At 39.0% G+C, this 24,849-nt stretch overlaps 2 pseudogenes; both read left to right on the plus strand.

Moving 5' to 3' along the window:
- The first annotated feature begins 1,013 nt into the window (after positions 1-1,013).
- Positions 1,014-4,537, plus strand: LOC130043177 (Y-box-binding protein 1-like; annotated as a pseudogene).
- Positions 4,538-5,196: 659 nt separating this feature from the next.
- Positions 5,197-24,602, plus strand: LOC130043178 (serum paraoxonase/arylesterase 2-like; annotated as a pseudogene).
- The last annotated feature ends 247 nt before the right edge of the window (positions 24,603-24,849 follow it).

Genomic DNA, 24,849 nt, shown 5'->3' on the forward strand with positions numbered 1-24,849 from the left:
CTTGGCGGTGCTCAGGGGACCATATGGGATGCTGGGAATTGAACCCGGGTCGACCACATGCAAGGCAAATGCCCTACCCGCTATCACTCCTGCCCCCAAGTTTTTCTTTTTAATATAGGAAAATTCTTCCTCCACGTACCCTCCTGCTCCTTCAGAATTCCCTGGTTTCCTGTTTTCAAGTATTATATAATGAATATACAGGAAAGGTAGATGATTTGGGGGTTCATATTGAAGTCGTGGTTTTTCATTTATAAAGACTTTATCTGGGGGTGGAGCGATAGCACAGCACGTAGGGCCTTTGCCTTGCATGCAGCTCATTGGTTCGATTCCCAGCATCCCATATGGTCCCCCAAGCACTGCCAGGAGTAATTCCTGAGTTCAAGAGCCAGGGGTAACCTTTGTGCATCATCGGATCTGAATCCCCCCCCCAAAAAAAGAAAAAAAAGACTATTTATAAGGCAAGAATTTTTGTTTTCTTTGTGTTACTTTCCTGTAAAAGGTTTTAATATAACTGAATGACAGCCTCAGTGATATTAGAAACTGGCTTGTCCATCCAACTATATAATTTCAACTTGCTTCTTTACATCGGATATCTAATTCAGACAAATTTAAAAATTATTTTTCTGATTAATATTCTAAAGTCTCTGTATTTAGTGAATTTGTGTCTTGGTAATGCTTATATTGTGTTTCTCAAAAGTCTTTAGACACATTCCCCAGATGGAATCCCTGCAACCATGAGCTTCTACAAGCATGGCTCTGGTGTGCGGGTACCAGGACTATTTTCCGAACTGCATGGGACCGCCCCAGTTTCCAGGCAACCTCTGATCCCCGAAGTCAGCCAATAACCTGCCCCCTGTGCCATCTTACAGCACACAGCAGCGAAGAGGACCAGCTGGTGGGCTCCACAACTCCCAGAGAATTCTCTGGGCCCCATACTGAGCCGGTATAACCGGGAGGTCCCAGATGGGGTAGATGCTGTCTCCCTGCCTTCCCCAGATGGAATCCTGGCGACCATGAGCTTGTACAAGCATGGCTCCGGTGTGCGGGTACCAGTACTATTTCCTGAACCGGGCAGCCGTGTACATTTCCTGAAATGCAAAGTGATCAATGGAAAGTTAATGATCTAGCTTTTGTCCCTGAAAAGCAGGTTTGAATGGTGGTGGGAAAATCTGAGCAAAATACAATGCCCAACCAAAATGCATCTCGACTGTGCATTTAACTATGGTGCTATGCCACCCTGGGAGGGAAAGGGTGTCTGTCCCTCCACCTGTTCCCCCTGAGGTGACGGCATGGTGACCTGCATCTTTTAAAGCCTAATGAACAGCCAGATATGAGACTGTATTGAGGAGGCACCTAGGGCCTCGTTGGATGGGGGGGTGGAATTGGCCCTGCTCCCTGCCATGACAGTGCTCTGGGTTGCCACCCTCAAAGGCCTCCTCTGACTTCTGAACGACCATGATCCCAGAGGCAGCCAAACTAATCTCGGAACCCAGGGACTTTTGGCAGTAATCCCTCTAGGTTTATTACTGAAACATCAGAAATCCAAATCTGCGTGGCTGCTATTGTGGCCACACAACATCATATGCTCTTCATAATCAGCAATAGAAAAAAAATGATCTACTGATGTCTTTTTGGCAGGTCTGAATGTTGGGGAAAATCCCAAATAATAATGTTGGGTCTTTTGTCATAATATTAAATGTGATCAATGTAAAGAGAGAGAATAAAGTGGAAATCTGCCACATAGGCGGAGTGTGGGTGGTAGGGGGTATACTGCGGTTCTTGGGGTGAAAAATGTGTACTGGTGAAGGGACAGGTGTTTGATCATTGTATGACTGACTGAGACTTGAACTGAAAGGCTTTGTGACTGTTCTCACCACCATGAAAACATTTTTTTTTCAAAAAAAAAGTCTTTAAAAAATGTCCTTTTTTTTCTGAATATAAAGTGCCTTTTATCCCATGTAACCTGCACAGAGAAAGTTTCTCTAAAGGATCCTATCAAGGCCTTAATTTAATGGGTCATAACTTTCTCATTTGTAGCAGTACTTAGGATAATCAAAACATCTGTTTCCTCAGCAAAGAGGATTTTCCCCTCATGGGACCACTGGTCTTCAAGAGAAGTATGAGTTTCTCCAGAAGAGAAAAAGAGTATATAAATCTCAGATACAGAGAATTAGAGAATGTGCTCCACTTCTCTTGCAAAAGTGGTTTTTGGATTTTTTTGGATGGAGGGGGTGGCATTGGTGTACTGTTTTTATTACTTTGGTTTTAGTGCCATATCCGTCAGGCTCAGTACTTACCTCAGGTTCTGTACTCAGAGATCTGATGGGCTTGGGGACCACATGGGGTACCAGAGATAAAACTCAGGTCAGCTACATGCAAGGCACACACCCTATTTGCTGTACTATCTTTGCATATTCTTACATGACCTTATTCTATTGTCTTGGAGCTGCCTTTCTGAGGGGGTCCACCATTTTCTGGGAGGTGCCTTGGTTTCTGCAACCGGGGTACTATCTTCATACCTTTGGGCTACTTCAGGTTTGGTAATTTGACAACTTCTTTAAATCACACTGTGATTAACCATTAACCAGGTGCCACTCACATTTACCTGTCTGCAACAAAGGGCAATCTGTTAAGCTCAGCCATCAATTTGAACATTAAACTCAACCCAAAATAGATCCCCCTCAATTCTCAAAATAACAGTTAACAAAATTCATGGCCATCATATGTCCTGGTCACTTTGATACAACAAATTAACCATCAGACAGATGAAGTTTAATTTACATGAATGTAAGACACTCGCTAAGAAGTTGATCCCTAAATAGTCAGAGACAACCATTTATGTACCAGCTTAGCAAAAAATAGGTGGCTTTCAAATTTGGATGGGAATGATGACAACTTATTGACTTATTAACAGTTTTTATCAAGGTCTAATGAATAGTTTACCCAGGTCCTTTCCTGGTAGGAATTCCCCATATGGGAACTTTTAAAAACTGAACTCACCCACATTGCAAAGAATAATTCTTCCTTGGAAAAGGAACTCCTTCAAAGGGGTTTATGGTTCTACCTAAGCCAGTAAAGGAAAACTTAGATAAGATTTCTCACTGAGGCTGCTATTTTTCAGATGTTTTCAGTTTAGGGTCATACTTACAACAATCTGCTTTATTTTTTGTTCTTATAATAAGAAATACATCTGCTGGAGCATATGCTGCCCGAGCCCATGCACTGCTTGCGCCCACATGGCCGAGCACGTGTTGCTTGCATCTCCCCTCTTGAGATGTGTACTTTCATGCTTTCGTGTCTAATGCTAGGATGTGTGTAGGGGCTCTCTCCACCCTTGGAGAAGCCCTCCTTCTCTCTTGAATGCGTTACTCTCTCTCTCTCTCTCTCTCTCTCTCTCTCTCTCTCTTCTCTCACTGTCATTCTCTCTCCCTCCACACCTTTAAAAACTCTCCTAATTAAATCTGTTTACTTATAAAAAACACAAAATACATCTGCTCAGTTATACTTGTGCAAGGAATCTGATATTCTATACTGAATATACGAGGCTTTCTTCTTTGAATTTCTATTTTTGCCATTGGTTTATAATATCATGAATTTTAGAGGTTTGACTCCATCCCTCTAATTGTGTGTAAAGATCTAGTGCCATCTCATTACCAAAGTAAACCTCTTTAAATGGTAAAATTGTAGTAACTCTTTTTTTTTTTAATTTTTATTAGTGAAACACCATGAGGTACAGTTGTAGACTTACAAATTTTTGTGCTTGGGTTTCAATTATACATTGATCAAGTACCCATCCCTCCACCAGTGCCCATTTTCCACCACCATGGATCCCAGTATCCCTCCCACCCCCATCCCCCCTATCCCACCCTGCCTCTGTGGCAGGGCATTCCCTTTTGTTCTCTCTCTTCTTTGGGGTGTTGTGGTCTACAAAAGAGGTAGCAACTCTTAAACTGTAGTTTTACGAACGAAGGTGATTTTATTCCACAAATATGTGTCTGTGAGATCATAACCATTAAAGACGTTATCCACGTCGCCAGGGTCCTCCATACAATTACTAGAAGAATGACCAGAATAGTGAGAGTCCTGAATAGAATGAGGTATTAGGGAGTACTCTCCAACGCCAGCCCTACCTCGCTGGTGAAGGTTCTCACCTTGTGGAGACCACAGTATTCCATACCCCCCACCCCACTCCTCCAGTCGGGGAAAAGTGATAGAAGGTGCTGACAAGCAGGGTGCAGGAGAACAAGGTAGACCAGTGAGGCAGAATATATATCGAGGTTATAGAACACGATTTCCCCGGGGTCCTGCTCTCTAGAAACAGCCTAGAGACGACTGCAATGAAGAAGATGAAGAAAATCAGGGAGATGATGAGACCCAAGGTCAGCAGCCACCTCAGCATTGGTACCACTGCAACGTCAGTTACCGACTCACGCACCCAGAAAACCCTAAACCACAAGATGGCAAAGAGACAAAAGCAGTCGATCCATCAGCAGAGAACTCACCAACTCTCAAGGCTGAGCAGGGCAGGGCAGGGTAAAAGCTAGTTCATTATCTTTACCATCGTCGGGTTTAGTCATCCAACAAGCAGAAACCAATATAAAATCCCTGCAATAAGAAAGGAACGAAAGATGGAAGCTGAAGACCTTAAGTGCTTGCTTTTTGCCCATTGACCAAATAACCAGAACTGTCTGCATTATCTATGCAGCATGGGGGTTTTATCTTTTACCTAAAGAACGTCGCTTTTTGGTAATGACAAAACTGTTTTTAGGGGGGAAAAAAAAAGAAGTATCCTGGTTTTTCTCAATATTGTCTCATATCTGGTCAAGTTGAGATATTTAAGAACTTATTTTTAATTTGTAATAAAAAGTAGTTTACAACTTGATTTTTTTCAAAAAAGTCAACAAATTGCAAGTATCTGTTAATAAAATTTTTTATATATATAATTTAAGATATATAATATAGATAATATAATATATATATATATATATATCACTGTATTCATTCAAGTACATATGCTTTAAGGGTTTTAATGCCTGTGTAATATTTTGTTTTAAAACTTGGCATGTTTCTTTTTTAGAAACAAATATTTCTCACTTAATATTTATATTGCATTAAAAGGCAATTAAAATAAATATGTTTTACATTGCATTGCCAGTTTATAGGCATGAGCTTATAGCCATGAGCCAGTTTACAGCCATGCCGTAAGATTTTTGATGGCAAATCAGATCAAATATATGAATTTTCTCCATTTAAGTATGTGTACCCAGAATCTAATTTAAATAAACACCCCTTTTTGACAATAAGAAGATAAGAAGCCCCAAGATATTAGTTTCTGGGCCGCATAAACTTATGAGAGGTAGTTATAAGTGAAAACTTCATTGAAAATCTTGTCTTGCTCACAGAGATAACATCTTCTGTTTATAGACTATTCACCTGCCCACACAGCGGCTTCTTCTGTACCTTGTTCCCGATCAAAGTAAACTAAGACCATCATTTGGATCCACTGTATCCTAGCAGTGAGAACCTTACAAAAGAGGTGTGCAGGATACCATAATGTACTTTTCTGTAGAACACTGAAAAATAAATTCACTGAACTGCTTCAAAGAACTAAGTTTTTAGGCAGTAACCTAAAAAAACATTAATCAAATGACTTATTTTTTAAATCGTCCACTGCTTGATTTTAAGACGAGGATTGGATTAACAAATTAACAAATAATGACGCTTGATGAAGCTGGAGGAGGTGAATAATCACAATCGTTAATATTCATAAAGGCCTATACATGCCAGAGATTAGTCTTTTAAAAAGAATCAACCTATACATGAAAAACTAAAGCTCAGTTGCCTGACATATGCATTTTTATTTTCATCAGAAAAAAAGCTCTAAGTCCCCTGTAACTTTTTCCAGCTTTTGGAATATATTACTACACTCTTCGTACATAAGATGTACTAGCGGCATCTATGGTAACTATATTGTGTTTTGAATGAAAATATTTTACAGTTATCCCAAATTACTTCATGTAGGATTGAGCAACTTATCACTTCCAGAAATAAACCGAGGCCCAGTGGTCAATAAGAATGAAAATTAGACTGGTTTTAAAGCCATTGCCATAACGTAATAGCAATTTTGTAGGTATTAGGTATCTTGAATGAACTAACATCTTGTAGAAGAGTCATTTTATAATAATAATGCAAAGTTTAATACCCTTTCATGCCCTAAACATCATATTAGGAAGTGCCACAGGAAAACTTTAAAAGACTTGATAAAGTGAAATAAAGAGACTGGTTGTATAATCCAAAAAATTTAAATCCAAGGGCTGACTATCATCTTTTCTGAGAAGAAGATGAATTCTGTTAGGAATAGATGAACGTAAATATGTAGAGAAAGGCATATTGTTGCAACTATATTTTTGTATTTGTCACTTGCTTTAAATTTTATTACATCTACTTTAACTAGAGAATTTATTGTTGAAATCCATATCTACTATTTTCTCCTTTATGATACCTGCAATTGGTAATATGAATGTTCTCCATTATTAAATTATATGACTATGTACAGATTATCTTTTGGCATTTCGTTTCATGTTTAACATATAAATGCATGTTATCTAAATAATGCTATTGAATGATATCTCAATGCTGCTATTATTTATGATCAAATGGTTAAATTGAATTCTCTATCATATAATAAATTTAACATATATGCTTCTATAACATTTTATTTCACTTATAAATTGTTTTAACAGAAATGCTTATATTGTTTCAAATTACACTAGCTTCAGGATATAAAGTACAGTCTACAGGGTTTGGCAGCTCAATAAACATTTAACTCTTTAACATTTTATTTTAGCCAATTTGGGGGGTTTTTAATGTAAATTAGTTTAAAGTCTAGAACTACCTTCCAATAACTTAATAAGGAATCTGGCAAAGTAATTATAGTGGTTTATTTTGCTTTGGATCCTTTCTCCTTTTTAAACGCAAGTTAAAACAGTCATGGAATTAACTGAAGTCCTGGCAACTTAAAAAAAATCTGGGGAGGTGTTCTCTTGTGACTTGTAACTTACATTTCTATTAGTCATACCAGCTACATGCAATGTCTTAGCAAAAATGACTGTGTCATAAGTGAGCCTTGTGTAAAAGCGATGGAGTTCAAAACCAAAAGATGAACTGTTTTGAACATATAAGTTATCTATTCTCTCTAGCCTCAGGTACATGGACAGTTAAAAACACCAGAAGCAATACACCAACTGAAAACTGCAGAGGAAGATTTTTTCCTTGTTGTAATAAATGTGAAAGTAGGAAAGTTTTCAAAGTCTCTCCAGTGAGTCCCAAAGTGCACAATGCTACTCCCTGGGGGATGTTGGAAAGATCCAAGAAGAGCAAAGTAGCCTCTGTTGTAGGGCTGAGTGCTTTCATATTGTTCCCTTAAACAAGGGAGATTTTCCTGAGGCTGCTATGCAGACACTTCTATAGTGAAAGCAACTGCTACATCTGGCATTTTCTTGTGATATCATGGTTGGTGGTACTGAAAAATAGATGAGAGTTCCAATCCGTACTTAATGATCCCACTTTACATCACTCAATCCTGGCAGGTGAGTTAATTGTGATAAAGAAAATCCCATTGAAAATGAGCACAGAAGAACTGAGTGCTGAAAGGTGGTAAAGTGATATGTATGGTACTCTTTCAGTAACAGTATCGCAAAATCACAGTGCCTAAAAGAAAAATGAGAGAGAGAGCGAGAGGGAGAGCGAGTGAGTGAGAGAGAGCAAGAGAGAATAAACATGTTTGCCACAGAAGCATGCTACAGAGGGAAACTGGGGACATTGGCGGCAGGATATGTACACTGGTGGAGGGATATGTGTTGGAACATTGCATGACTGAAATCTAATCATGAACAACTTTGTAACCATGTATCTCTTGATGATTCAATAAAAATTATTAAAAATTTGAAAAAAGAAAGGAAACCCTGCTGTGATCAGACAGGTGAATGAGCCAATTTTAGACCTGTGGGCCTGATTTGCTGAATACTGGCAAGTAACTTCATTCAACACCAGAAGGAGCATATGAATTTCTCAGTTTAGTCAGCCTAGAGACATAATTTTTAAAAAGGGCTGGAGCAATAGCACAGCAGGTGAGGTGTTTGCCTTGCACACAGCCAACCCAGGTTCGATTCCTCTGTTCCTCTCGGAAGAGCCCAGCAAGCTACAGAGAGTATCCTGCGCGCATGGCAGAGCCTGGCAAGCTCCCCATCGCGTATTCGGTATGCCAAAAACAGTAAAAACAAGTCTCACAATGGAGACATTACTGGTGCCCTCTCGAGCAGATCGATGAACAATGGGAGGACAGTACAGTGCAGTGTAGTTGTTATTAATCACTAGAGCATGTGAATGTGATTTATCCTACAATGCAGTTGCTGGGATATGAGAGAAAAAATATCCATATCACTTTACTACAGAAAAGAACAGCACTATTCTTCCTTGGGATTTTTGGAGGCAAGTTGACCTTGCATTGTTAGCCTTTCTCTAGTTCCCTTTCCAGAAATTTTATCAGCACTATGTTTACTGAATTAGTTAGTTTTATATAATGGTGGACCCCAACAATAGTTCGTCATTTCATTCTAACCCTCAACTACATTTTCCTCCCAAGTTGTGTTGAAAAAATTCTTTATTTTTTAGTCTCTATCTGCCATACTTAGATTTTTTTATATCTTTAAAATTCAGGTGGAGATATTGGGGTGCATATTTTTCTCCCTCTCTACAATATTCTGTCAAGCATAACTTTCAGAATTTTAATGCAATCAGATTGGTTTTATTTCATTTTAAGTAGCAGTGAGATGGAAAGGAAAGAACTGATTTTTTTTTGTCATGTTCCATTAACCAAGGGAAATAACTTTCCATATGCTCACTGCACAACTTGAAATGCGTTTCTGCAAATCAACTTGCCTTTAATCTTTTTGCAACATATCAGTATTTATAACTGTGTTGCCCCTCCTCTTTTATTTAGAAAGTAAATAAAATTACAGCACTTCAATCTTTTGTGTTAACCTGTAAAATTTTTTATTGCTCATTTCATTTTAACCATAAAAATTTCATTTAATCATATGCTATATCCATAAACAAATATGTTTAAGATCTGTTCTTTAAAAGCATTGGAAAATAACACACATTGAAGCTGTTCTAAGAATTTTCAAATTCTAATTATGCTTGACTTTATATTTTTTTCTTAGCTGGCCACTTGGGGGTCTGTAGGATAACATTGTATTGTCCTTCCTGCATAGCCTCAGATAGCTTAGGCTAATTGGGTTGCTCTCATCATAGTGCTCCCATTCCTCTGTGTTTATTTGTAACTTCTTTCTTTGTGCTCTGTTGACTTGTAAATATTGTTTTACTCTTCTCCCTAAGTCCTTTGTATAGTTTGTTCAGAGCAATGCCCTTTTTGTATGGACACAAGAAGACATACTTTTGTAATGTGATGCTCAGTAACATTTCCCTTCTGGTCATCTGTTCTCTCACCTAAGCCTCAGCTGTCTTTACTTCCTACTGCTCCCAAAAGCAGGGTCCCAATGAGGGACTGGATGAGGGACTAGATGGAACCAGGGCAAGCAGTAACCTATGTGCTACCCTGGCATCGAGATGGGCCTGGCCAAAGCGCCATAATGCTTAACTACAAGTTAAGAGCTTGGTCATGGACAAATGCTGTCATGATCCAAAAAGTAATAACTAGATTCAGACCCGGCTAGGGTTAGAGATGATTAATCTGGCGTGAGCATTGTAGTCTAAGTCTGTGGTAAGATGTTCCCCAGAGAGCTGCCCTACAAGCCTCAATGTATCTCTTACTGTGTCCATACAAAAATAACTATTATTAAGATGTTAATAAAGTTATTGGACTGAGGAAAGGAGAAAAGCACCTTAGGTATTTTGCCCATGGGCAGTCAGGAAGGACTTTGGAATACCCCAGGTGATGTTTTCTTTGAAGTAGGTGAGCCCTTAGGAAGGGCTTTCTTATGTTGATTTTGCTACTGGACAGGGTGCAGTGTTAGCCCAGAGTGCTGGGGAGTTGGAGAGACTAGAGAGTTGAAGAGAACTGGAGAGTGTGAGGGAGGGCAGGGTGGAAAGATGAACTGCAGAGAGACTAGCAAGGGGGACAGAGGGAGAAGAAAGTAGAAGAATACAGGAGCAGGCACGTGGAGAGAGAGAGAGCTCAGGCTGCGAGATGGAGTGCAGAGAGGTGAGCAGGAGATACAGGAAGAGACAGGAATGATGGGCGTGTGAGACTAGAATGGGAGGCTCAGAGAGACTGGGGCAGGTATGTGGGGAGAATGGAATAAATGGCATCTGATCAATCAACCCATCAATCAACCGGCATGACCCTTATTTGCTCCACCATTTGCCCCATGACCCGGGCTGCCCCAGCTGGGCGAGCAGCCTGGTCCCACCCCAAACGGGGGGGGGGGGGGGCGGGGACGGGGGGGGGGGTCGAGGGGGAGAGTCACTGGACCTCTCCCTGGCCGAGCCCCGCCAGAGAGTTTATACAGGAGTCTCTGTCTTAATTTTTTTAAGTGTTCACTGTTATAGAGATAATATGGTTACAATAGAGTTGATATTAACGCATCCCATATGGTCCCCTGAGCACCGCCAGGAGTAATTCCTGAGTGCAGAGCCAGGAGGTATTCCTGAGCACCGCTGGGTGTAACCCAAAAAGCAAAAAAAAAGAATCTCACTATTTCCCCATCTTCTTACTTCCACTCTTTCATCACAATTTCCCTAGAAAGCATTAAAAATCAGCCTTCTCGACTGGATAAAGAAATTATGATATATCTACACAATGGAATACTATATGCTGTTAGGAAAAATGAATGAATTATAAATGGGTAGATAGGGAGAGTATTATGCTGAGTGAAATGAGTCAGAAGGGGAGGGATAGACATAGAATAACTGCACTCATCTGTGGATATTTAAAAAATGTATGAGACTAATATCCAAGGCCAGGGAAAATAGGCCAGGAGGACTGGTGAATGGTTGGAAGCTTTTGCAGAGTGTGTGTGGGACAAAGGGTAGAGAATGGACCAGTATGGCAATAATAGATAGAAATGGTCACTTTGGACAGAACTGAGTTGGAAGCAGGTAAAAGGATATAATGGTACTTTTTCAGTATCTGTATTGCAAACCATATTGGCCGAAGGAGGGAGGGAGGAAGAAAGGGGGTGGGGGAGAGAGAGAGAGAGAGAGAGAGAGAGAGAGAGAGAGAGAGAGAGAGAGAGAGAGAGAGAAACATGAGACAGGTGGGGAGCAGGGGGCAGGAGGAACTGGGACATTGGTGGTAGAAAATGTACACAGGTGAAAGTAGAGCGTTGGAACATTATATGGTGTATCTCACTGTAATCCAATAAAACATTTTTAATTAAAATAAAATAAAAATCAATCCTCTTATATGAAGCATATCTGAAAGTCCTTCAGTTGCTAATGAAAAGCACAGCGGATCATTCCTCATCTCCGAAACTCTAAAGTGAAACTACCTTCTTAATCTATATTTCCCAATTCCTGAACCTCCCCTTTGTGCATTTAGAACTCACAGTCACTCAGCAGAAAAAATCCTCTCTATTCTGAACTGTTTGCTTTACTTTCTACCCTGAAATGAAATAAATGAAATTCTCTTCTGAGGACATTGCTTCTTTATAGTTATTACAGGTGGTAGCTATGAGCTTTTGAACAATGTACCTGTCTGGCACCCGAACCCTGCCTGGTGTGTGTGTGTGTGTGTGTGTGTGTGTGTGTGTGTGTGTGTGTGATGTTTTTGCAGGATGGGAAGTTTTTCTTCCTTTGTCAAGTTCATTCTCCCTTTCTCTAGTGGAGTTATAACACTAGCTATGACTTCTCATTTCTTGAATTTAACTCCCAAATCAGCTTCAGTCTCTCAAATCTATTTCTTCCAAATTTCACAAGGTTTTCAGTATCTATCCAGCTGATTAGTGCAAAACATTGGTGTCCTAGTACCCTGTACTCTAAATATTTTAGTTATCTTTATTCATAAAATTTAATCTCCCTGGTCACTTTTCAGATATTGCTCCAAGGTTGCATTTTATTTATTACCAATATGATTAGTCATTTGTATCATGGAAGTTACAACAAAAACATTAAACAGACATTTTGAATCACATGGGTGTCTGTATAGGAATTCACTGTTTATATTATCATCTTACAATAAAAACTATACTATCAAGGTCCACATAATTTTGCATATTAGATGTCAAAATCAGTATCATTAAGTAAAACAAAATCAACAAGAAAGATCTCAATATGACTCTTTTAATACTTCTAGTTAAAATTTGATATTTTTTACACAAGGGAGGATAAATTATCTTTAAATATGACAGCTTACTAATGCTGTTGGAAATTATTCTTATTTGGCATTATCATTGAGGTATAATTACTTTTTTGAGAATTCAGGTTTTTGCAAAATATGTAGAAACTATGCAGCACCTTCCTAAATAATACATCATGAGCTTAAATAAATTGCTAAATAAATTTACATAAAAATTGAGCTTAATGCTGGTTTAGTCTATTACAAGTGAAATGTTTCAAAAATGAATTTTTAAAGACCTGCATTATTAGATAAAAGTCATTGTTTGAGAAAATACCTTGAAAAGCCATAAGAGGGCATTGGTTAGCAGGAAATTAGGAGACTAAAAGTATCAGATACATAGACATGAATAGAATGATAACAGAACAAAAGAGAATAATGGAAAGAGGAGGGGAAAATGTAGAAAGCCAGTCAAAGTGCTGAGTCGACCCTTTGTTCATAGGAAGCACCATAGAGAAATCAAATTCGTTTTCTATTATTTTCTGATTTCTTCTCCCCTTCCCACTGTTGATGCTGTTGCTGCAAGGCTAGGGATCACGTCACAAACTAGCTTGTGGCACGCACACATTTTTAATTGTAGAGCTCCAGGTTTAGTTGCAATTATCACCACATCCTGATTCTTGCTCTCATGGAAAGGGATCGGGCTGTGGTACTCACACAGGTGCTCACCATTTAGTTGCATGCTTAAAAACAAATGGTTGCTGTGTGTATGTAGTCAGTTGCTGCACCGGAATCACTTGCTGCACCGGGATCTTAAACAGCAGAGCTGCAGCCAGCTCATTTGGTACAAGCAATGGCACAAGAGCATCAACTCAACCTCAAGCTTGCAAAGCATGTAATCTCCCAAACAATTCTTAGTTCTTCTAAAGAACTCAAAATCGTGAACCTCTGCAGATTTCTATTGTATTCCATAGGCATACGTGGAACACCAGGTGAATTTAGTTGGTCACCTTAAATCTCCCCATGGAGCAGGTAGCCAATCAGAATAGATAATGGAATGGCTGGGGGTGGGATTAGCAGCTGATAAAAGCCCCCAGCCCCACGTGTCTCATATCACTCCAGGACTTTCTCTCCAAGGCTCTTTAGGAACCTGCAACTCTCTGTCTTCCCATACCGCAGGATCAGGTGGTCTTCTTGCCTGGATAGATGCTGAGTAGAGGCAGGCCTTATAGGCCCAGATGGGGACAGAATACAGGCAGGGATCAGAAGCACAGACAGCTTAGAATCAGGAAGGACTCTGATGCCCAAGCAGAGACAGATTAAAAAAAAAAAATGAGCACAGGAGTTTGACACACATGCATGCGACCAGTGTTTGGAGACTATGAAAGCAGGGATAGGATAACAAGAACTGCTGGGGTACTATTGGGAGGCCCAGAGACAGCTACACATTGCACATGTCTATGGCTGAGGAAAGTGAGCACTGGACAGAGAGTGACAAAGGGACGGCACCTGACCATAGTTCACAAGAGGTGAGTAGACTGTATGGGATAAGGCAGGGAGGTTATTTATAGGCCAGGGCAACTTCATGGTCAGGACAAATGATATCATTCATGGCTAAAAGAAAGGCTTGAACATTTGGGAGGGACCCAGACCCATCTTCTTAAGTTGTGCAATAAACTTTAACTATTATCCTTCCGAATTTAGTATGCCGATCTTTGACACAATTCATAAGAACCTGCCGGTGCAGAAAAATCTACTTTGATGCTAACATAGGCACAGGGTTGTTTATTTAACCTGGAAATTATAAATTCTGCCTTACATTCAAGGTGAAGGACATTCCTTTCACCTCCAACTATGACAGCCAGTAGGTCACCAAAGAAGAAAATCATAAAAGTCTTTTTGTGGGGAACAGAGAACTTGAGCCAAGCCATTCCACAGTGCTCTTGGTTTGCTCTTGGTTCTGTGCTCAGGGATCACATGAGGGCTTCTAAAGATTGAATCCTGGCCTGTTGTATGCAAGGCAGGCGCTTCTCTCTCTATACTAGCTCTCCAGCCCCTCCAAAGGTAATGGAAGTACTCTTTTACTTTTCAAAAAAATAATTTATTTCATTAGCCATCTCGTGGTGCTGGAGAACCATGCAGTGCCGAGGACTGAACGAATGGCAGTACTCTTTTTTTTTTTAATTTTTTTATTAGTGAAACACCATGAGGTACAGTTATAGACTTGCAAATTTTTGTGCTTGGGTTTCAGTTATATGATGATCAAGTACCCATCCCTCCACCAGTGCCCATCCTCCACCACCACGGGTCCCAGCATCCCTCCCACCCCCCATCCCCCCCGTCCCACCCTGCTCCTGTGGCAGGGTATTCCCCCTTGTTCTCTCTCTCTTCTTTTGGGTCCTGTGTTTTGCAAGACAGGCATTGAGTGGCAATCATGTTTGGTCTATAGTCTACTTTCAGCATGCTTCTCCCACCCTGAGAGGATCCTCACAACACCCTTTATTTGGTGCTCCCTTTTCTATCTGAGCTGCCTTTACCCCTAGAGTGTGCGGCTGGCCTCTAAGTCATGGAGTGAACAACCTGGTATTTATCACAGCTGTTCTCAGGTGTTAGTCTCTTATTTTGTTACTTTATGTCACCCAGATGAATGCAATCTTTCTATGTCTGTCCCTTTCTTTCTGACTCATTTCGTTTAGCATAATATTTTCCATGTAGTACCACTTCTATGTAAATTTCATGACTTCATTTTTTCTAACTGCTACATAGTACTCCATTGTATATATATACCAAAGTTTCTTTAGCCAGTCATCTGTTCTCGGGCACTCACGTTTTTTCCATATTCTAGCTATTGTAAACAGTGCTGCAATGAACAAACAAGTGCAGATGTCACTTCGACTATACTTTTTGGCCTCTCCGGGGTATATTCCCAGGAGTGGTATTGCTGGGTCGAATGGGAGCTCAATTTCTAATTTTTTGAGAGTCGTGCATACTGTTTTCCAAAAGGGTTGAACCAGTCAGCATTCCCACCAGCAGGGAAGGAGGGTCCCTTTCTCGCCACATCTGTGCCAACACAGGTTGCTTTTGTTCTTTTGAATGTGGGCTAGTCTCTGTGGTGTGAAATGATATCTCATTGTTGTTTTGATCTGCATCTCCCTGATGATTAATGATGTAGAGAATTTTCTCATGTGCTTTTTTGCCATTCGGATTTCTTCTTTGAGAAAGTTTCTGTTCATTTCATTGCCCCATATTTTGATGGGGTTGGATGTTTTCTTCTTATGGAGTTCAACCAGTACTTTGTATATCCTTGATATCAACCCCTTGTCGGATGTGTATTTGTAGAATATCCTTTCCCATTCTGTAGACTGTCTTTGTATTTTGTTCACTGTTTCTTTTGAGGTGCAGAATGGCAGTACTCTTAAGTCTACCTATAATTCAGAAAGTTTCCAGCTTTCCGGGTGTTCCCCAAACTAAAGCAAATTGTTACTTAATATAACCAGCAGGTGGCGCACAAGTAACATGTGTAGTTGAAAGGGAGTCCTATATATCTGCTAGTCATCCTTTTCCTTAGATTAAAGACAGCATTTGCAGTTGGTAGTGCTAGCTAATGCCCACTAACTTTATACAGAAATGGAAAGTAACTGTTTGCGTTACTTTTTATGTAGGGACAATACATTTCTATTAGTGTTTATACAATCAAATATTGTTGAAATAAAATAAGATAGGGATGACAGCACAGGGCAATACTTTTGGTGAGAGGTCGTACTTGAAGATGTTTCTAATCCATATTGTTAGTCTCTTAACAAGTACACTTGTTAAACCTGATTTTAGCATTCATAGAGATCCTACATCAGCTTAGACATGTCACGATAATATGAAGGATTTTAAATTTAATTTTCAAACTGCCAATAACCAAAAGCACTTGCTAAGCAAAGTAAGCAAGTTACAACATAAAAAGAATATGGTTATTTTGAGCAAAAATGGTTGAAAACGCATGTCTTGAAGACAGACAAATAAACACTTTGCACGACCTGAAACCAAGATCACAAACCTCATTTCTGTGCCTCAATTTCCTTGAAAGTAAAATGAAGATAATTACAGTGTCTTCCTTACAGCTTTACATTAAGTATCAGAAAAAGAAACATGTAGAATATGCTTTACATGCAGGAAGTGATAAATAGGAATAATAGGTATTCTTTCTACTAAAGAAATTTAGTAAAAAATTATTGAAACTATAATCAATAATTTCTTTGCTTTTTTGTCTTCTATATAAAAATAGTTTGCTGCAGGTTGACTTTAGGTTGACCTTGCGACCACTCACTACAGCGGTAGGGCGTTTGCCTTGCACGCAGCCAACATGGCCGACCCGAGTTCGATTCCTCCGCCCCTCTCAGAGAGCCCGGCAAGCTACCGAGAGTATTCGATATGCCAGACACAGTAACAACAAAGTCTCCAATGGAGACGTTACTGGGCCCACTTGAGCAAATCGATGATCAACGGGAGGGCCTTTACTTTTCTTTTACTTTATATAAAAATATTTCCCCACTAACAGTCCATAAAGTACTCCCAACCCTTTCCAATTTGACACTGCCTGATTCAAATTAATCTTTGCTCAATTGAACTCAATATAAAAATATTTTGAAAGACCAGAGAGATAGTACTGGGGTTCAGGCATAAGTAAACCAATGAGGTTCAATTCCCACTACCTCATATTCTCTATCACTAACACTCATCCTTGGGCCCTGGCATTGAACCACCTGCACATTAGCCAAGAATTGCAGAGAAGCCCCAAGACCTCCTAACCTCTTCTTGGAAGGCTCTTAAACTAAGTTAAAATTGAAAAAAATAAATATTATGAACTCTAGTCTAAATTACTTCTATGTTTCATTTCATTTGGACAATTCATTTGAGTAAACTTACCCATTTTTTCTTACTGAAATATTTTATTGAAATAGACTTTGCAGAGGCTGGAGTGATAGCACAATGGGTAGGGCATTTGCCTTGCACGCGGCCGACCTGGGTTTGGTGTCCAGTATCCCATATGGTCCCCCAGGCACCGCCAGGGGTAATTCCTGAGTGCATGAGCTAGGAGTAACCCCTGTGCATCGCCAGGTGTGACTCAAAAAGTGCAAAAAAAAAAAAAAGAAATAGACTTTGCAGAAGTTCTTATTATCTTTCATTAAACAATGCTATCATGTTCCCCTTAAATAGTATGACATCCAGGGTATATTTAATTAAACATAAATGGATTTCAATTAAATAAGGATTTAATTTATTGGAATTGATTTCCTCTATATTTCTATGAATGGCATTCTGCTTTAACATACTTATATTTATATTCTTCTAATTGAAACGCATTTAGTACTTAAGTGTAATAAATATTTAGAAATATTCATCCTATACATTTCAACTAAGGCTCCTAATTTAATATAGTTAATTCTTTAGCTACATTTTGCCATGGATTTAATGGTAACTATAAAAATATTCAATATTCAAAATATGGGGGCTGGAAGGGTAGTAAAGGTGGGGCAATTTGCATGAGGCTGACCTGAGTTTGGGCAATGGAACCACACATTTTCCCCCAAATCCCACCAAGAGTGATCCCTGAGCAGAGAGTCAAGAATTAGCCCTGAGCACCACTGGGTGTGCATCCAAAACTAAAAACAGTATTCAATGTGGGACAGAGAGATAGTGCAGCATGTAAGATGCTTGCCTCACGAATGTGGCCAAATAGGTTCAATCCCCGACACCACACAAATTCCCCAACCCCAGAGCACAGAGTGATCCCAGGAGTGATCTCAGGAGTAAAGCCAGAGCATCTCAGGTATAGCCACCAAACTAAAAAATATTCAATATGATCTTAGTAGGAATATTAGGAGACCTTGCTCTCTGCAACAATCTTATATGTGGAGTTTGCATTAAGAAACAACCAACAAAGTCATAACATATTGGAAGGGTATTAACATTTCTGCCATTAACATATGTGCTTAGCATCATGCTATCTCATATGCTTATTTTGACATTCAGCAGAATAATTCTTAAAATTTCTTGCAAAACAAATTGTAAAACACTGAAATAATAGTGTGAGGCAAATAAATTAATTTTTCACAAAAGTAGTGAGATTGAAGACAGGTGGATAGGGGAACCCTTGGTAATGAATTCAAGTGAATTGTGTAAAGTCAAATCCAGCCTGATTCCAGAAACGGATGACTCAGCATTCCTCACTGGCAACCAATCTCAAGGTGGGAAACCAAAAAATCCCTCTATATGAACTTATAAGTAGCTTGTGACTCTCACTGTCCTGGTCACCCACACCTGGGTGTGCTGCTTGTGTTTTCCTTTAGTTTGTGTGGTGCATCGACTCCTAGGAGTTGCTTGCTTCTGGGCTCATTAGGATATTCACTCTTCCTTTCTTTGCCTTTCTCTATTACTCTTTCTTCACAACCCCTCATATTCCCTACATAAGATTACTTAATTTATGAGTCCAAGAATAAGAAAGAGACTCACAGAAATGATGCAGTGAGCAGGTGCTTGACTTGCGAGCGGTTAACCCAGGTGTGATCCCCGGCACCACATATGGTCCCCTAAGGCCTGCCGCAATTATTCCTTTAGCAAAGAGGCTGAAGTAATCCCTGAGAACTCCTGGGTGTAGCCTCCAACCAACAAAAACAGAGCAAGTAATAAAATACAAATTCACTTAAACGTTTACATAAAAATCCATTATGTGAACTACATAGAATTGTATCTGGTATCTTTTGTAGTAGGTAAGTGTGTCATGGTACTGTTGTCATCATCACAATTGTTATTATCCATAGAGAAGGAGACAGTTTTATAAATGGCCAAAAGTTAACTAGAGCTAGAAAAAAAATATAAACCTCATGAACTAAAATCTTGGTAATTGAGTTAAATGAAAAGTAGATAAAACAAAAAACACTTTATACACTGGTTTATTACAGCATCTGTGTGTGAATAACATTTTTAAACAATCTAACATTTAAAGAAATGATATTGCTGCATTAATTTATACGTTGTTCACAGAAAAAAATATTAAAGTCATTTTGAAAAATAACTTGCTTGTTCAATGGTGTTTCGTTTTCAAAGATGTCTCTCATTTCAATATTATCAGATCTGCCTGCATTTTCTTATGTGTATCTTATGGATTTATGTCTGATTTCAAGCTCATTTAATCCATTTTTATTTGACTTTTGTGATGGTGTCAGAAGAAGAGATCTCAGTTCTTTTTTTTTTATTGCATGTGGCCAACCAGTTTCCCAGCATGACTTGTTGAAGAAGTTTCCTTGCCCCATTTTATACTGTTTGCTGCTTATTGAAGATTAGCTGATCATATAATGATATACATGAGGACATGTCTCTGGAATTTCACATCTATTCCACTGACCCAAGGGTCTGTCTTTATTCCCGTACTGAGCTCTTTTAATTACTACTGATTTGTAGTAAAGTTTGAAGATGAGAAAAGTGATGCCTCCCTTCTATTTTTCCAAGAATTGCTTTGGCTTTTGGGGGTTTGGGGGAAACTATAGCTCCATATGAGTTTCAGAACTGTTTGGTCTGTTTCTTTGAAAAATGTTCTGGATATCTTTATAGGAATTGCAATGGATTTTTATACTGCTTTGAGAGTATTGATGATGGTAATCCCCCCAATCCATGACCAGGGGATACTTTAATTTCCTTGTTTTTTCTTGTTTTGCTTTTTTGGGTTACACCCAGTGATGCTCAGGAGTTACTTCTGGTTCATGCACTCAGGAAGTACTCTTGGAAGTGCTCGGGGGACCATATGGGATGCCAGAGATCGAACCCGGGTCAGCCGCGTGTAAGGCAAACGCCCTACCAGCTGTACTATCGCTCCGGTCCCTCCTCATGTTTTTTAATGTTTTGTAGTTTTAAACATATAGGTTTTTCACCTCTTTGGTAAGGCTAAATCTAAAATATATTATTTTCTGATGCACAATTACGAATGTGATTTTTTAAAAAATTTCTCTGTCATTTATTTTATTATCTGTATATAGAAATCCATGGATTTTTGAGTGTTAATTTTGTGAACTTCCACTCAACTATACAAACTTATTGTTTCTGTAAACTTTTTTGGTAAAGTCTTTAAGTATTTTAATACATTATTTTGTCATCCACAAATAGTGAGAACTTGACTTCTTCCATTTGTATCTGAATACTCTTAGGATCTTTTTCTGGCCTAACTGCTATGTCAATACTTCCAATACTCTATTGAATAGAAGTTGTAAGAGTGCCTGATTATAGAGGGAAAGCTTCTAGTTTCTCCCAATTGAGGGTAAAGTTAACTATTGACTTGTAGTAAATGTCTTTGAGTATGTTGAGGAAAATCCCTTCAATTCTCATGCTAGTGAGAATTTTTATCATAAATAGGTGTGGACCTTGCCAAATGCTTTCTCCACATCAATTGTTATGATCATATGATTTTTATTTTTTCTTTTATTGTTATGGCATATTATGTTAATTGACTTGTGTTTGTTAAATCATCCTTGCACGACAGGAATAAATTCACTTTGGCATGGTGTATAATTTTTTTGATCAGCTTTTGTATTCAATTTTCTAGTATTTTGTTGAGGATTTTTATGTCTATGTTCATCAGGGATATCAGTCCATAATTCTCTTTTTTGTTATTTCTCTCCTTTGGTATCAGGGTAATGTTTTCTTCGTAAAAATTGTTCAGGAGGGTTTCTGTTTCTTGTACTTTCTCAAAGATCCTGAAAAGGATTGGCAGTAGGTCTTCTGTAAGGGTTTGACAAAACTCACTAGTCAATATATTTGGGCCTGGGCTTTTGTTTGGGGGTAGAATTTTGTCAACCCCCTCCATCACCTCCTTAAAATGTGTACTTTCATAGTTTCATATCTAATGCTGGGATGTGTAATGGAAAATCTTTGGAGAAGCCCACAATCTCTGAGTGCATTACTGTCTTTCTTGCTTTTTTTCTCCCTCCTTCAAATTCCTCCAAATAAAATCTATTTTTACTTCACTGCTTGTCTCCTCCACAAACTCTTTTCTCTTTTCTGTGATAAAGGGAAAGGATACAAAGAACTGGGTAAGGCCTAGGACTGACTTTTTTTTCCTGTAAAGAGCAATTCCTCAGTCCAGCCTGAGACCATGGCTCACCAAGAAATTGGGTGGTGGGACTTAACTCCCATACCACATAGAATATCAGGTGTGACCTGACAATTATTCAGTGGGGCTAGCAGGACTTGAGGTCCAGCCATGCTAGGGCTTATCACAGACTTTTTCAGTCCTAGACTTCCTAGTTAGTTCCATGGTGACAGAAGTGGATCAGAAAAAAAGTGGCTGTCTTCCTTCTCTCTACATCCATAAGTCACCCATACCCAATTGATGCCCACCAGCATCAATACCTTCATATCTGAATGAGAGTCTGATTGTGAAAAGTGTTCTTGGTGATTGATTTCACTGAGTTTTGTTGTTTTGTTTTGTTTTGTTTTTTAACTATATCCTCTCATTATCTTCAGGCTGAGAGGATCTTGTTCGAATATGTCTGCTATACATCTTAAGGATGCTCCTTTGTAATTTCCTTCTTTGATCTTGCTTCTTTCAGTATCTTATCTTGATCTACAGTTTTTGTCATTTTAATTAGGATGTGTATTGGAGACTTTTTATTTGGATCTCTTTTAGCTACTACCCTTGGGCCTCCTGATTCTGGGTGTATGCCTTCTTCAGCCCTGGGATCTTTTCAACAATGATGTCTTTGAGTATTGCTTCTTAATTGTGGTTGTATTCCTGGCCCTCTGAGACCTCAATGATTCTTATGTTGTCCCTCTTGAATTCATCCCACAGTTCTTTCATCTACTGTTCATTTATTTTGAGTCATCTTTCCATATTTTACTCTTGTCACGGGCTTTTCTGCACCTTATCTTGGAGCTCCCTGACTTTGTCCTCAGCTAACTTTACTCTTCTGCTGAGGCCTTCCAATGAGCTTTCATTCTTTACTTTTGTCATTTCTGACTATAGTTTTCTATTTTCTGCTCTCATATCCCTTGTCATTTTACTGGCTGTCTATTACATTGTTTTATTTGAGCTCCTTAAACGTCCTCAACATTTCCTCTCTAAGTCTTTATCAGAGAGTTCACTGCTACTGGTTATCACTGGTTAAGTATTCAGGGTTATCATCTTTGCTCATGAAGCATGGTAGGATTCTGTATTTCTTTTTTTTTTTCTTTTGGGTCACACCCATTGATCCACAGGGGTTATTCCTGTCTCTGTACTCAGGAATTACTCCTGGTTGTGCTTAGGTACCATATGGGATGTTGGGAATTGAAACTGGGTTGGCCCCCTGGAAGGCACAATCCTAACTTCTGTTCTATCACTCCAGTTCCAGGATTCTGTATTTCTTTCCTGTTGTGACTTTTGCAGTCTGGAGTTGTTATTTGTATGATGTTGTGTAGATAGGTGTCTAGAGTTAGAATGTCAATGAGATAAGAATAGGTGAAGAAATGCACAGTCAAGGTGGTAAATTCTAAGTGCAGCTTCCCAGCTACTTCCTAGATGCTTTGAGTTCAAGGGATCAGGGCGAGGGCCTGCAGAGGTCTCCCAGAGCTGAGCTGGAGCCTAGAGATACTGCAAAGAGTAGTAATCTGTGGATAGTTGGCAAGTTTTAAAATACAGCTTCCCAGCTACTACCTAGACTCTTTGTGTTCAATGGACTGGCTCTGCTGCAAGTTTAGTGATCTCTAAACATACACAGATCATATGTTTTTAAGTAATTTAAAGAAAGGTATGGAAAATCAAGGACAAAAAAGCAACATTTAAGCTTCTGTCCGTAATTATAAGATACACATATTTACTATAGAACATTTTCAGAACTTTCCTAATGGTAGTTTTGGGTCTTTTTGATCCACACTGGGCATTGTTTAGTGCTTACTTCTAGCTTTGTGCTCAGGGATCATTCTTGGCCATGCATGAAACTACGGCTGTGTACAAGAAGTACACCTTACTGCTGTTCTATTTCTCTGACCCTACTTTAATTTACCAACCTAAAGTTATGAATATTGATGAGATGGTTCACATTAAAAAGTTTTCTGATTGTTTATGAATTTTTAAAAAGGCAAATACCTGCTCCCCGGTCAGGCCCGCAAGGCAATGCCGGCTCCTGCACCATAGGTCAGGTGGTCACTCTGAGTTTGCTGGGGTTTGTGCTGGTGCTCCTGGGCAAACAATTCCTGGCACTCAGAAGTCGACTTAAAGCCTCCTGAGAAGTAGAATTCATAGACCTTCCAAACTGCCACCTGATTAAAGGAATTGCAGAAAAATCACTAATGTGCTACAAAAATCTCTAAGCTGATTCAGAAGATATTGACATACTTCCCAATGGTCTTACTTTCTTTAGTGTGGGTCTAAGATGTCCAGCACTCCACAGCTTTGCACCAGATAAGCCTGGAGGAATACTGATGATGGATCTAAAAGAAGAAGACCCAAGGGCACTGGAATTAAGAATCAGCCATGAGTTTAATTTAGCTTCATTTAATTCTCATGGAATCAGCACATTCATAGACAGTGATGAGACAGTTTATCTCTTTGTTGTTAACCACTCATAATTTAAGAATACAGAGGAAATTTTTAAATTTGAAGAAGAAAATTATCTTGTGCATCTAAAAACAATCAGACATGAGCTTCTTCCCAGTGTGAATGATATTATAGCTGTGGGACCATCCCATTTCTATGCCACCAATGACCACTATTTCTCTGATATTTTCTTAAAGTATTTGGAGATATTTACATTAGACAAATGTCATCTACTACAGTCCAAATGAAGTTAAAGTGGTAGTAGAAGGATTTGATTCAGCAAATGAAATCAATATTTCACCTGATAAAAAGTACATCTATGTTGCTGATATCCTCACTCATGAAATTCACGTTTTGGAAAAACACCCTAATATGAATTTAACTCAATTGAAGATACTCAAGTTGGATACACTGGTGGATAATTTATCTATCAATCCTTCCTCGGGAGACATCTTGGTAGGCTGTCATCCTAATGGCCAGAAGCTCTCCATTTATGATCCAAATAATCCTCCCTCATCAGAGGATCTTCGCATCCAGAATATTCTATCTGAGAAGACTACAGTGACCACAGTTTATGTCAACAACAGATCTATTCTCCAAGGAAGTTCTGTGGCTTCAGTATTTGACGGAAAACTACTCATAGGCACTTCATACCACAGAGTTCTATACTGTAAACTCTAAAATTATAGTTTTGATATGCAAGTGTGCTAACTAATCTTAACAATTAATTTTCTATAAACTGTTAATTCTGATAAAGATAATGAACAAATTGGTCTAAAAATGTGTGACACGCACAGTGGATTTTATTTCATTAAGAAAAAGTTCCTTTGGTATTTTTTTAGCATCTTAACATAAAAGAAAAACAACATTTTAAAAAATGCTGCGAAAGGGAGAGAAAAGATAGCTGCTCTGAATAAAGTGAATATACATTGCACAGAATAAACCTCATCTCAGCCTTCCAACTGCCAGAACTTGAGTACCACTGAAAGATGAG

Source organism: Sorex fumeus, unplaced genomic scaffold, assembly GCF_029834395.1.
Source record: "Sorex fumeus unplaced genomic scaffold, SorFum_2.1 ptg000115l, whole genome shotgun sequence".
Classification (NCBI taxonomy): domain Eukaryota; kingdom Metazoa; phylum Chordata; class Mammalia; order Eulipotyphla; family Soricidae; genus Sorex; species Sorex fumeus.